Source organism: Scylla paramamosain, unplaced genomic scaffold (assembly GCF_035594125.1).
Source record: "Scylla paramamosain isolate STU-SP2022 unplaced genomic scaffold, ASM3559412v1 Contig16, whole genome shotgun sequence".
Classification (NCBI taxonomy): domain Eukaryota; kingdom Metazoa; phylum Arthropoda; class Malacostraca; order Decapoda; family Portunidae; genus Scylla; species Scylla paramamosain.
The window spans coordinates 162,501-177,635 of NW_026973681.1; the positions used below are offsets into that span (position 1 = coordinate 162,501).

The 15,135-nt window shown below is 46.2% G+C and overlaps 1 protein-coding gene across 4 annotated transcripts in view; it reads left to right on the plus strand.

Annotated features, from left to right (window-relative positions):
* LOC135097261 (uncharacterized) overlaps window positions 1-12,253 on the plus strand; it is a 33,178-nt gene extending 20,925 nt beyond the window's left edge. The window contains exons 2-4 of one of the 4 annotated variants that reach the window (XR_010265534.1): window positions 10,869-11,025; window positions 11,486-11,640; window positions 12,115-12,154. The gene's annotated coding sequence lies outside the window, so the exon portion shown is untranslated. Of the gene's footprint in view, window positions 1-9,508; window positions 9,744-10,868; window positions 11,026-11,485; window positions 11,641-12,114 lie in introns of those variants that run through there. The other 3 variants (XR_010265535.1, XR_010265533.1, XR_010265536.1) reach the window with 3 other exon arrangements.
* The last annotated feature ends 2,882 nt before the right edge of the window (window positions 12,254-15,135 follow it).

Below are 15,135 nucleotides of genomic sequence, written 5' to 3' on the forward strand. Positions count from 1 at the left end.
AACATTTTGAGGAAACAAGAAAAACGGCATGGATAAAGATGGAAAGAAAAATGCAAGAGGAGAGACAAAAGGCTAATGGAAAGTGAAAGAAAGAGGAGGGAGGTGAATAGGAAAGCGGGGAAGAGGATTTGAATTCAGTAAAGGCGAAATAGAAAAAGAAAGTGATGACAGGAGAAAAAAAAAGTGAAGAAAGAAGAAAGAAGGATATTGAAAGGCAGAGAATGGAAAATAGGAGGAGGAGGTGAAATGAAGATGGAGGAAGGAAAAAAAAATAGGAAACGAGGAAATGGTTCGAGACGGGAAAATAGAAAATAAAGTAAAGATGATGGAGAAAGAACGAAAAACTGAGAAACATGAACGAATGAGGGGAACAGAATGAACAGAAATAAAGGAATGTAAGATAGGCGACAAAAAAAAAAGAAAAAAAGAAAAGGAGAGATCATAAAAAAAGAATAGGAAACGAAGAGCGATAAAAACCGAAAAAAAAGGGAAGGTGTTGAAGATAAGAAAGAAAGAAGATAGAGAGAGAGAGAGGAAGTGAAGGAGAGGAGAGATGAAGGGCAACTGGATGGAAAGTGTGTGGTTGTTAGCTAGTTGTGTGAACGAGTGAATGAGCGAGACTTGTGTGAGGCATGAATACGTGTATGAGTGAACGAGCTAGGCTTCAGTCATAAGTGTTAAGTGGAAGTGCGCGGCCTGGCGCCGGGAGATCACCTACCTCCAGCCTTCTGTTCACACCTTCTGTGAATAAACACCTGCACTGTTACCTGCGTTTCCTGTGCCCCTGCTGGTCAAGAGTCGAACATGGCGCAGTGAGTAGGATCAGGACAAGGCTGCAGTGGGTACGGCGCAGAATGGAGAAGCAGTTGGAGGCGCTGGCTGCCCTGCTAGCGCGACAGTCGGAGCAGAGTCAGGCTCGCGAGGAGCGTTTAACCCAGCTGCTGGAGAGAGTGGGGACACAAGCTCCCAGTCGCACCACGGCGAGCAATGAAGGCGAAACCACAGCCTGCAGCACGTCTACCCAGGGCGCGAGGTTCCCGACGTCCGCCACCATCATTCCTCACTTAACGGCGTCAGCATCTTTACGTGAGTTCGACACGTGGCGCCATAAGTTTGAAGGATACGTAACCCTCGCCAGGATAGACTGTCTCTCCCTGGCTGAGCAGAGGGCGGCACTCGCTGCTGTCCTAGACGACGAGTGGACCCGTACACTTCGCTACGGGATAAGCTTACCGAGAGACGCGGAGTTAAGAACCATCCTCGATGCAATGTGTGAGTACCTGCGAAGCCAGCGCAACATCATCATGGATAGAAGAGACTTCTACTCCCGCGTGCAAGAAACGCAAGAAGGTTTTGACGACTTTTTATGTGCTGTAAAGGAAATCGCCAATTTCTGTGACTTTTGCGACCAGTGCATAAACCATCAGCTGCGTGACAGAATTGTCGTTGGGACACGAGACGAAGTGGCTCTGAAACGCATGCTGGAAAACAAGAAACTCACCCTTGAAAACGCCATAGATATTTGCAGAGCATCAGAGAGCGCTAACCAGTGTAGTGCAGTACTAAGGGGCGGCTCTCACTCTTCGAGCCATGGTGTGAACGCTGTCTCGAACTACAGGAAGGGCAGTTTCGGGGGCTCAAGCCCCACGGGCTGTTATCGTTGTGGCAAAGATTGTCGCAGTGACAAAGGGGATGCCAGGCAATAGATAAAGTGTGTCGTAACTGCGGGAAAAGAGGGCATTTTGCGAGTGTATGTCAGCAGACAGTGAGGAAACGACGAGGAGCTTCGAGGAGTTCCTCAACTGTCTCTCCTCATCGCGGTGCAGGCCCGAGGCGGGGAGCCAAGTGCCAGTGTATACCAGCTCTTATCAGGCGTATACACAAAGACGGTGACGGCACGACCTGCGCCCCAGGTGCTCATTACCGCCACACATCCCGCTGGAAGAGACAAGATTACGTGGACTCCTGACTCTGGGGCCGAAACGACCGTTATTGGCCTCGACACGGCAACACTCCTTGGAATCCCGCCCTCCAGCTTGGCGCCCGCTGATGGTGATGGACTTTATGCTGCCGGTAATCACCCCCTCACCTGTGTAGGAACTTTCTCGTCGCACTTGCAACTGGGCGACAGGGAAGCTGAGACTGTTGTGAGCGTGGTGAAGGAGGTGAAGGGGGCGCTGCTTAGCTGGTACGATTCCATCGCTCTCGGAATCCTCCCCGAAGATTTTCCGGCTCAAATCCGACCGCTACGCAGGGAAGAACAGCACACCGGCAACAGCTCCATCAAGTACCCGACCGCCTCGCAGCCACCTCTATCTACGCCCACAGAAGTGATCAGCTGGCCTCATTCCTACGACCCAACGCCACAGCAGCGTGCGGGGCACGCTGCTGCTGTGATCAAGGCCTTTCCCAGCGTCTTCGAAGCAAAGGAAGGTTTACGTGCAATGGCTGGTGGATCCATGGCCATCGAGGGATCGACACACTGTGTGCCCGACGCCCTCTCACGTGCTCCAGTACAGGACCCAGTGGAGGAAGAGGATGCTGCTACTTCTGGTGACCTCGACCCTCTCCACTCAGCGGTCATCTCAGCGTTATCTGCCACCAATGAGGACGGCGTCCGCTTAGCACCACTCCAGGATCAGACTGTGGAAATGGTACGTGCCGCAGCAGCAAGAGGACGGGGAGTACTGCTTGCTCAAGAACGTCATCATCGAGGGCTTCCCTGATCATTGCCACGACCTCGATCACCGCTTGCGTACGTACTGGCCGGTGCGCAGTCTGCTGGCCGTAGACGACGACCTGGTGGTTTACGGGCCGAGGCTTCTTATTCCTCACAGCCTCCGCCGAGAAACACTAGAGCGACTCCATGACAGTCATCAGGGGATGGAGCGCACCAAGCGACGGGCCCGACAAACGGTGTACTGGCCTGGTATGGACAGAGACGTTGAGAACGTCGTTTCTGGATGCTCACTATGCCGTCCACTCCTACCAAGCCAAGCCAACGAACCTCTCTGGCAGGACACGGACACACCCAGCAGGGTGTTTGAGTCAGTTTCTGCAGACTACTTCCACGCAGCAGGCCGTACATACCTCGTGTATGTAGATCGCTTGTCTGGGTGGCCTCACGTGTCTGCATGCTCACGTCCAGCATCGGCTGATCAGCTCGTTCGTGTCCTTCGGGGTGTGTTCGCCGACACGGGCGTGCCTGTTCTCCTGAGGACTGACGGTGGACCGCAGTTCACTTCTTCATCGGTACGGCGCTTCCTGGCTCGATGGGGGGTGGAGCATCGTGTATCTTCACCTCATTATCCACGCTCCAATGGTCACGCCGAGGCAGCGGTCAAGTCCGTGAAGAAGCTGATCCTCACGACCACACAGCAGGGACACCTGGACGAGGATGCGTTCGCTCGCGGGTTGCTGGAACTGCGCAACACTCCGAGGGCGGAAGGGCGATCACCAGCACAAGTCCTCTTCGGTCATCCTATGAGGTCCTGTGTCCCGGCTCATCATCGCTCATACGCTCAGCAGTGGCAGCGCGCTGCTGATGAGTGCGACGCCAAGGCAGAGCGACTGAGGAAGAAAGCGAAACTTCGCCACGACGCGTCCGCCCGTACTCTTCCTCTCCTGCACCTCGGTGGCCACGTCGACGTTCAAGATCACACGACAGGCCTCTGGGATCGCCTGGGTGTCATCGTGGCTGTTGGGCGAAGGAGAGACTACCTCATCAAGATGGGCAGCGGTCGCGTGATGTGGCGTAATAGAAGACACCTACGCCCACATAGACCTCTTGCTCCCCTTCCTGTCGAGCAGCACACCGCTCATGGCGGTGCAGCGCTTCAGCATCAGGGTCACGAGGAACACCACCATCCCGGCAGCCCGGAGCATCAGGGTAACGGGGTACACCGTGGCCGAGAGCAACCAGAGCGTCGAAGCAGCCGACAGCGTAGGGAGCCGAGACGACTGCAGGTGCGGTGGCACCGTAGCACCTACGATTAGTCGTACGTGTTCATTGTACGCTGTGTTTGTTTTGTGTATATGTACCGTGTTTTCTGTACTTCAATCCTTGTAACTTTGTTTCATGTGTTACGGTAGCCATAACAAAGATAAGGAATCTTCCTTATGTCTCGGGGGGAGGTGTGTGGTTGTTAGCTAGTTGTGTGAACGAGTGAATGAGCGAGACTTGTGTGAGGCATGAATACGTGTATGAGTGAACGAGCTAGGCTTCAGTCATAAGTGTTAAGTGGAAGTGCGCGGCCTGGCGCCGGGAGATCACCTACCTCCAGCCTTCTGTTCACACCTTCTGTGAATAAACACCTGCACTGTTACCTGCGTTTCCTGTGCCCCTGCTGGTCAAGAGTCGAACAGAAAGTAAAGACAAATGCAGAGGAAAGGAAAGGAAAGAGGAAAATGAAGGCAAAGGAAAGAGCAAATGAGAGAAATAGCGGAGGGGCATGCTTTACTTCGCCAGCCCAAGTGGAAGCTAATTACTTGTCTGTCTCTCCCCCTTCCTCTCCCCTCTGCCGTACCCTTTCCTCTTCCTTTATTGCCCTCCACATCCACCTCATTTTCTCTCTATCCCTCTCCTTTATTATTTCCTTCCCTATGTTGTTGTTCCTTCTGCTATATACAGATATTCTCCCTCCCTCTCTCCCACCCTCTCTCTCTCTCTCTCTCTCTCTCTCTCTCTCTCTCTCTCTCTCTCTCTCTCTCTCTCTCTCTCTCTCTCTCTAAGCATTTTCCTTTAAAAATATCCTAATACGATTTAATCTCTCTCTTTAAGAACAGAGACGTGTAATCAATGGTGCATTAGCTTCTCTTAAGCACAACACTCACCATCATTACACTCCGGCAGCGTTCTATCATTAGGTGTTGTCAAGATTGTCTGATGCCTGCAATCTTCCTATTTTTATGGCCACTACATTCTTCCGGCTTCTTAAAGCTGATGTGTTGCTGTATTTATCCTTTTTTTTGTTGGTTTTTGTTTTCCCTGTTGTGTGTGTGTGTGTGTGTGTGTGTGTGTGTGTGTGTGTGTGTGTGTGTGTGTGTTGACCCATTCATTCTTTATTTTGTCTGTGCCGGTGTTTCCCTCCTTGCTTTTTCTTGCTCCTCTTTTGTTTGTTGTCCTCTGTATTATAATGTTTATCAATTTGTTCTTTATATTATGTGTACCAGTGTCTTCCTTCTTTTTTTTTTCTCTACCTTTCGCTTTGTTATATCTTTTTTACGGTGTGTAAGATTATATATTCTTTCTGTGCTTGTTTTTTTTTTTTTATTATTTTTATAATCTGTATTACGGCCACACGTATTTTCATGTTCGGTTTTTTTTTTCCCTCCTCTTTCTTTGTTCTCCACACTTATCACTTCTTTGTGTGTTTTATTTTCTTTTGCTTGCTGGTTTAGGAATCATTTCCTATTTATTTCACACTTCACTAAATAAAGAAAGGGAGTTCCATTACTTTCAAGTTAATACTTGTATTTGTCTTCCGCACTCATGAATTATTCTTGCTTTTCCTTCTTTTTTTATTTTATTTTATTTTACTGTGCTTTTTATCACAGACAAAAAAAAAAAAAATTCATATCATTTCTAGTTGATATCAGTGTTGCATTTTTAGAAAGTGTAAAAAGGATCTTTGTTGTTCTTTTTTCCTTGAATTTGCAGTGCTCCATATTATAAGACAACGCAGGTTAGAACTTTCTGTAGCTTATATTTGCGGCTTTTTCTTTACTTAGCAGCTTTAGGAATAGTAGCTCTCCTCTTTTCATCGGTGTGATTATTTTGCTCTGCCACGTATTACATCCTTGTGCAAATTAATTGAAACAGGCAATGAAAATATGTTTCCCAAGGATCTTTATTTTTCAAACAAACTAAAACATCTGATAAATGCAAATTAGTAACGGATATGGCCTCCTCTGTTTTTTATGAGCATTTGAACGCGGTTGGCATAGAATCCACTAGATTTGAACAGTCACTGTTGATTTTTGGGTCCCTGTACCATACCTGAATCAGTGCCTGAATGAGCATTTCTTTAGTTGTGCAGTCCATTGTACGAAGCCTACTTTTGCAAATGGCCCACAAATTTTCAATTGGGCTTACGTCTGGAGAGTTGCCCGGCCAATCAAGCACTTGTATATTCTTCTCTGTCATGAAATTCTTCACAATTTTTGATGTGTGACAGGGAGCAAGGTCCTGTTGAAAGATCCCAGAACCATCAGGAAACCTCTTCTCTAGCTCTGGAACAAGTCTTTTTTGAAGAACATCAATGTATTGTGCTGAACGCATCATTCCTTCAACTGGATGAAGGCTTCCGACACCATAATAACTAAAGCATCCCCAAAACATCTTCTTAAGAGGGTGTTTAACACATTGATCAATGTGAGAATCCCGAATCTTCTCTCCTGATGACCTACGAACATGCTGGCTTCTCTGACCCTGTACAAAAAAATGGCTCTCATCACTAAAAATGACTTTTCTCCACTGTTCCTTGGTCCAATCTTTGTACTTCTTTGCCCACTTATACCGTTTTTCTTTCATTGCTTTGGTTAGAAGCTGTTTTTTCACAGGTCTTCTGGCTCTTCTACCAACTGCGAGGAGCCGTCTGCGAACTGTAGAGGAACTAATTTCGATTCCTTTCTGCTTTAAATCTGTATTCAAAGCGTCGCTCGTTTTGCGTGGATCTTTTTTGCTTTGTCGAATTAAGTAGGCATCGTCTCTTGGAGTAGTTTTTTCTTACGGCCACATTTCCCCTTACGTTTAGGAGTAACCGATCCAGTGTCATGCTTCAATTTAATGACACGGCTAACAGTTGCAAGACTCACTCCAACGATCTTAGCAATTTCTCGATATGTACTAGATGTATGTTCATGCAAAGTCACAATCTTAGTACGCTTTCTGGGTGTCACGTCCATCTCGGAAAAGTGTTGGCTTATGACTGAGTGACGTCAGACTCATGAGCTGCAGTGGGGTTTCTGATGTATGATGCAATAATTATTGCATCAGCCTAAATCTCATGATGCAATATCGGCTGAATTATTGCATCAGCAAATGTTTAAATGATAATTGATGCAATAGCAGCTCAATTATTGCATTAGCATACTTTAATAAGATGTAATAGCAAATAGTAGGCTAAAATCATGTTTGTTTCAATTAATTTGCACAAGGATGTACAAAAAAGAATGCAGGTTTACTTTTCCTGTGGCTTAAATCCATTTCTTTCTTCTTTTAGCAGCTTTAGAGATAGCGGGTCATTTTGTAGTGTTCCTACTTATTAATTTGTTCTGGTATGCTTTTTATTACACAAAGAAAGCAGGGCTGACATTATTATTATTACTGTGGTTGTTGTTGTTGTTGTTGTTGTTGTTGTTGTTGTTGTTGTTGTTGTTGTTAGTTGTTCACGTTCCTTTGGTGGACGGTTTCGCGGGTGACTGCTGTGAGCTGACAACAACCACAGCAACCACAGTCAACACGCCATTGTTGCTGACGCGGCGTGGCACTCATGCATTACAAATCTGACACGCTCCTCCGCTACTGTGATTCCCGATAACTCGACTGTATTTCACGTCATTTTTCCTTTACAACTGTGCCGCGTCAACGAAACTCTCAACACGGTTCTTGGTCACCGCGGTTCACTATTGTCCCGGTCTCCGTTGACGAGCCTCGGTCACTCATCGTGTTCTGTTAAGCGATGCATTTCCGTTTTAAAAGTATGTTCGGTTAAATCAGGTTCGATTGCGGTGTTCTTTCAATATTGTTCTTTGTCCGATAACGTCCCCCAATAAGTTTTTCTGTTCGCTTAGGTTAAATTGTAGTGTTTTCTTAATGTTGTTCCTTGTTCGGTCACGTCCCGCGATGCATTTTTTTTTTTTTTTCTGTTCACGCAGTTCTCTGTTCACTTGGCTCAGTGTTGATTTCTACTGATGGATTTTTCTTTAATTAGGCTCCATGTTTGTGCTGCTCTCTATTGATGGATCATTGTTAATATAGTCCTCTGTTAATATGGTTCCCTGCTAATATCGTTTTCTGTTGGTGTGGTCTCTGTAAATATAGGTCTGCGTTAACGGAGTTGTCTCTTATCTCGGATCTCAGTTCTGGCGGTTCTCCGTTAAAGATGCCAGCCCCCAAAAAGTGCAGCAAAAAAAAACATTATCCAAAATCATGAGGAGTGTCTTGAAGCTTCCAGCATGGAACAGTTCCGGTCAACGTTCAAAGTCTCTCTTAACGCGGGTTCCTGTCAGTGCGTTTCTCTGTTGCCTTCCTCCCGTCAGCCACAGCCGCCTGCCACGTGAGTCAGCGGCCCCATCACGAGGGGAAACTGAACTATTACTCCCATCCCAGGCGGCCGATTTATGTCTTCCTCATGTGACCTGCTCCCTCCTGCTCCTCCTCATCCCCTCCCCAGCCTGCATGAGGGAGAGAGAGAGAGAGAGAGAGAGAGAGAGAGAGAGACGCATAAACCTACGTATATCTGCTCTCTCCTATAAAAAAAAAGTACACCTATGCATTAACAACTGAAAAAAAGGGATAAATAATAGAAAAAGTCAAGACGTGCAATTCAGTGAAGCAGATTAAGCAGCATGCAATTATCACCATCCCCTCCACCACCACCATCACAACCATCACCCTCATCACTATCATGGCGGAGAGGAGGAGGATAATGATGAAGAAAGTGTTGGTAATGAGGCGGCGCTCCTCACTTAACACCTCCTGTGAAGTCATTACAGCCTCCCTAATTACCCAGCTGACAAATCCGCCACGCCGCACCGCACATTTACAGCCGATCAATATGGAAACACACCCGGAGAAACACCCAGGAGAAATACCCTCCCCATTCTTGCGGCAGCGGTACCTTTAGCGCCTACTACAGGAGAGGAGGTGGGGGGGTTCCGATCGTCCTCGCGGCGGCGCAGTCTCGCTCGGGTGTTCGCGGGAGCGATTACCACATGCACTTCGGCAAACGAGGCGACCAGTCGTGCCTCCGTCGTTATGAGGAGAGCAGCGGAAAGGGCGTGAGGCTTCCGGTGTGTGTGTGATTAAACGTATTCACAAAGACTTTACCTTCATCTTGCCTTCCTCTCTCCTGTTTCTCCTCCTCCTGTGGTCATCGTAAGCCTTCTCTTCCTTTCAGCACACATGGTCCTCCTCCTCCTCTTCCTTTCCTCCCTTCTACCTTTAATCCTCCTCTTCCTTCAGTCTCCTCTTCTTCCTCCTCCTCCTCCTCTTCCTTCTTCTTCTCTCCATTCCTGTCCGCCATCACCTCCACCTCCTTCCTCTTTGTTATTGTAATGAGAGTGCTTTGTCAGCTGATTCTGTCTGGATATTCTTCTTCCTTTCAATTTCCTCTTTTCTTTGGGTGAAATTATGCGAATAGGAAGTAGCGGCACGAAGGTAAACAGGTGCACAGGATTGCAGGAAACAAAACGGAAGGAACACTGAGAAAAAGTGAGACAGCGTGAAAGATATACATGGAAAAAGGAGAGGATAGGAGAGGAGGAAAGTTAAAATTTATTCCTGTCTGCGTTCTTTCCCCTCATCTTCCTCTCACTCACTTAATTCATCCTCCTTCACTCACCCTGCCTGTACTCCTCCTGCCCTCTCTCAGCCTCACAATGCCTGCCTCTCCACCTTCTCCACCCACTCCACACTCCAGCCTGGCACGGATGCACCGGGTAATGGAAGGCTCCCTGGCAAGGCGACGTGCTTGCATACCTGAGTTTACCTTCACCTGGCCTGGGGTGAAAAGTCGATGGTACACTCTGGGTGAAAACTTGAGAGAGACAGAGAGAGAGAGAGAGAGAGAGAGAGAGAGAGAGAGAGAGAGAGGAGAGAGAGAGAGAGAGAGAGAGAGAGAGAGAGATTCGTGTGTATCATAACAGACTTAGAAGGCAAAACACGCCCTTTGCCCTAACACTCTGCGCCACTCACTGCTACTTAGAGTAACATCAGCATAAACAGCTTCTCTTTTTGTTACGTTTTTTCTGTGTTCCATAATCATCCGTTCGCTCTAAAGGGTCGGTGCTCTGGGTGGACGAAGCGTTTCAATCCCTTTCGTGTGTAGTTCCATTATTTAGTGGCGGTCGTTAATCAAAGGCGCCCGCAGACACCCACACACTATGCCACCGGTCACTGCTCACTCCGGGATCCGAACAGGAGGGCGAGACACGCTGAGTGGAGCTTCATCGGGTTGATTCGGTTTCCAAAGCGAATCCACTAATCTATTGTTACGAATTAAGCCTGTTTATTTATGTTCATGGCCGCGGCGGATTTTTTTTTTTTCTTTTTTTTTTTTTTTTTTTACTATTTATCGGGGATTGCTGCCTAATTCTAATCCGTCAGATTGTGTTTCTGAATTTCGTCACTGAATGTGTTATTGTTATTGTGTTTCCTGAAGATGAGATGAACATGAATTTGCTTCTCTGTTATTATGAGAATGAGGGATGTGTGTGTGTGTGTGTGTGCGTGAGCTGAGCAAACAAAAGAAACGCATCATGACGCAGAAAATAAGACTAGACAAACAGACAAGAGAGAGAGAGAGAGAGAGAGAGAGAGAGAGAGAGTGTGAGAGTGTGGAGTACAAAGGCGAGGGAATGCAACACACGCACGCACGCACGCGCGCGCGCACGCACGCACGCACGCACGCACGCACACACACACACACACACACACACACACACACACACACACACACACACACACACACACACACACACACACACACACACACACACACACACACACACACACACACACACACACACACATTACTCTATTTCAGTGGTTATCAACACGTTGTACACTTCCCAGGAAGGTGACCTCAAGACTTAGAAACACTTAACGTAACCTGACGGGGGGGAACACCTTCTTTCTCCCGCAGCGCAATGGACCAACACGAATAGCTGGAGGTCGGGGGACAGGCGCGCGCGAAGGCAGACGGCGACAGATTCGTGACTCAAAACAAAAGCATCGTGACAGCACAAGTGGGAGCGTCCGTCATTCTTCACTGCAAGACCTCAAGTGCGACTGGCGGCCTGGTAAATGACAGAGTGTGTCAGCAAGTTACCTTAAGATCTGAAGCTCCTGTGGGGAAGTGTCGGTACCTTGATGTGACCGAGGTTGTGTTGATCTCTCGCCAGTATTCTTAAACGCTTTTGTTCTTTAATTAAGAGTATTTTTAAGGGATACAGCGATGATTTATTGAATTTTCTTGTGTCTGAGTTTGTTATTAAGACTATTTTCAAAAGCCACGCATAAATTATTCTTCTTCTCGTGGGTCTTTTTCCTACTGAGATGAATCTACACCCTTAAAAACTACACACCCTTAAAAACTCTAACTTCTCCTAGAACCTATTAAAAGTAAAACATTAAATATTCACCAGATTTTTTTTAAGAATACGCTGCTCTGAGGCAAGCACTGAGAAACAAGGAACGCCATGGCTTCCAATACGATGACTGGTGAGGTAAACAAGTTATAAGTCACTCGTGATGGCGCAGGCGGCGAGTGGAGGCGAGGCTGCCCACCGCATCCATCCTCTGAGTGGCATTAGTGCAGGAGTCCTTGTCTCATCAGCCTCGGCCTCCACAAACACGGGCTGCTTTAACACTTGTGAATACAAGGCAAAAAACATGGTGACTCGAGCAACTTTTCTGTGAGTTTATTGCACTTCCTGAGGGAGTACTGGCTTAGGATATATATATAATTACCTATTTTGTATTTATCTTTTAGTTATATTTCTATTTTTATTTTATTTTATTTTTATGAGGGAACTATCAGTTATCAGTGGAGAATTCGTAGTGATTGTTTAGCATATATTTACGCAGAAATATATGCAGTTTCAAACCACAGCATATTACATACATACATCTAAGACAACTAGGTCACAGTGGGTCAATAGTAAAGTCCTTGGATAGAAACTTAAACTGCAAGGCGTTGGAGCATCTTCTTATGGCCTTAACAATGTGCTTACGATACACAACAATAGCTTAGGCAACAGTGACGTGGATGTACTGCACGCCATCAACCCAAGCCCCTTAAGCGAACAATAACACTCGTCTAGACACACACACACACACACACACACACACTCGCGTGCTAAGACCATGACCGTCTGTGTGCTCTGCAGGTGTCTTGGATCAGGAAGAGGGACTACCAGCTCCTGACGGTGATTCTGTACACACACTCCAGTGACGACCGCTTCTCCATCAACTACTTGCAATGGGTGAGTGTTTGCTCTCGTGTGTGTGTGTGTGTGTGTGTGTGTGTGTGTGTGTGTGTGTGTGTGTTTAGAGTGGGTATTTTCTCATGAATGTAAATATTAATGTATAGATTCTCTCTCTCTCTCTCTCTCTCTCTCTCTCTCTCTCTCTCTCTCTCTCTCTCTCTCTCTCTCTCTCTCTCTCTCTCTCCCTCTCTCTCTCTCTCTCTCTCTCTCTCTCTCTCTCTCTCATATGACTTATCAGTGTCATATTGTTTCCATGTTGAAGCTTTTTTTTCAAGATAACTTAACTTATATATTTGTTTGCGTATAGTTTTATTTTTTATTGTTGTTGGTGCGTGTCAGTATTCCTGTTTGCTGCTGCTGCTGCTGTTGTTGTTGGTGGTGGTGGTAGTGGTGGTGGTGGACGTTGTTGTTGCTGTTGTTGTTGTTGGTGGTGGTGGTGGTGGTGGTGATGGTTGGTGGTAGTGGTGGTGGTTGGTGGTGGCGGCGGCCATGGTGATGGTTAATTTGTTAGTGGTGGCGGCGGTGGTGGTGGTGGTGGTGCCGGTGCTGTTTTGTTACGCAGTGTCAATACTCGGCACACAGCTGCCTCTGCTGATGTCCGAGTGAAAACGACAAATATTTACATACATTGTGCATGTAAAATGTATAACTGTGAACACACACACACACACACACACACACACACACACACACACACACACACTTATATGTACTTATTCATTGAATTTCTGCCAGGACGATTCTATTTTTACTTCGCTTCTGCGCTGATGACCGGCTTCCTTCACGCGTAAAAAAATGTTATGTACAAAATCCGGAAGGAAAAAGATAACTACAGCAGGTGGTTAAGTGGCGCTAAATCTCAGGTGAATCTAGGCACAGTATATGTATTGGGTGTGTTTATCTAGTTCACTGTTATAAACTTCACTAACGATCACCTTTCAGTGCTCATCAATGGCAGTTGTTTATTGCAACTCATCAAAGTGAGAGGACAGCTGTCATCATTATCATAAACAACAATATCCATGAATCTGACCAATAAGGCGCAGTGTGAGCAGGGATGATACAGCTAGTATATTTTACACAAACACTGCTACGTATACTTGTTGCAGCTTTCCTTACGTTTTTATGTCTTTCATGCAACACAAACACTTTTACCCATCTTTCTCTCAGTTCGCTACCCGTCTATTCCAAGCCACCACAGCAAATCTAAACCCATCCTTCCATCTGTTCATGTGTCGTCCATGCCTCCGTGCTCCGTATCTGCTAAACCCCACTTGTCAAGGTCAACACTCTTGTTCAAGGCGAGGGATAAGCTGTCGCCACACTTCAGGGCAATTCATCCCCGCCTGTCACTTCCTCCCATCAATTATATTAAATTCATGTCAGCCGTTCAGCGCAGACAGTGTGTATCGGCTGAACAGTCAAGGTCGATGACACAGCACACAGGCCACGGTGATAATTATGCGCTGATTGGCAAGGTGTCGCGTGCGTTGAGTGTCAGGCCAGGGGTTCGATCACCAGCCGCTCTCTCTCTCTCTCTCTCATCTCTCTCTCTCTCTCTCTCTCTCTCTCTCTCTCTCTCTCTCTCTCTCTCTCTCTCTCTCTCTCTCTCTCTCTTTGGCCCTATATTTAGCAGTGCGAATTCCAGGCACTGCAGGTGTTTAGCTGAAGGAAAATGTCACGTTGCGAGAGAGACCAGTGTGTAATGACTCTTGGATTGAAAATATTGAAGTGCAGTTGTGTGCATGACCTAATGAAGGTGACGCCAAGCACACTCATTGATTTAACGGTAATTTTTTTTTAACAATGAAGATGAATAAATCAAAGTCAATAACATGAACAGTTAATCATTAAGCAATATATTAGCTTCGATTACTAATTAAAAGTTAATAAAAAAACTGACATGGAATAAAAATCATAAACCAGTATTTCCTAAACTCTTCAGTTCTTCCTTATTTAATGAATTGAAGTAAGATTTAATTAATTTTCATGTTCATTACAAATCGAGCATTTCAGCGCTTCACATGCATGCATATTCACAGACAACAATAATGTTAACGAAACACAGATGAAGCACAACACTCATGATTGCAGTCGTCCAATCAGTCCCTAACATCCTCGTCCATATTAAACACGATGACGCCCAAAATATTTGTTTGCAATTACACACATGCACGAAATATTGCCATACACTCTCATTAAACCCTGCTGGTCATGATGTCTGGGCGGACACCACTGCCTGACACACACACACACACACAAACACACACACACACACACACACACACACACACACACACACACACACGTTCACCATAACGCCTACAATTGAGTAACAAGACTGAGGATGTATTGTGTGTGGCGGCGCAGGTGTGTGCTGTCTTATCCCAGCGGCGAGCTAGTATTGTGGCGCCATTGTGTTGCCATTGCAGTCAACACTTCACCGAGTTTTTTTGAGGCCACGGCGGCTCGGGATGAGAGTCGCGGTAATACGGCTTGAGGGTGGCGCGGCGAGCGGCGGCACGAGGCTTGGCGCCCACTCCTGGCGGGGAGCCTGCACCTGCTGCCTCGTCCACACACACACACACACACACACACACACACACAGTATACACTAGGCACTTTATCCCTTCACCATATTCTTGTGCCATCATTTCCGAAATTCGAAAACCCTATACTGAAATAGATTCCCCATAAGACGAGTCTGTGGCAGGATTTGTTGCCCATCCACCCACCTCACCAACCCTGCACGGTATCAAGGATGCTTTATATATATATATATATATATATATATATATATATATATATATATATATATATATATATATATATATATATATATATATATATATATATATATATATATATATATATATATATATATATATATATATATAATATATATACACTCATTCCAAAAAC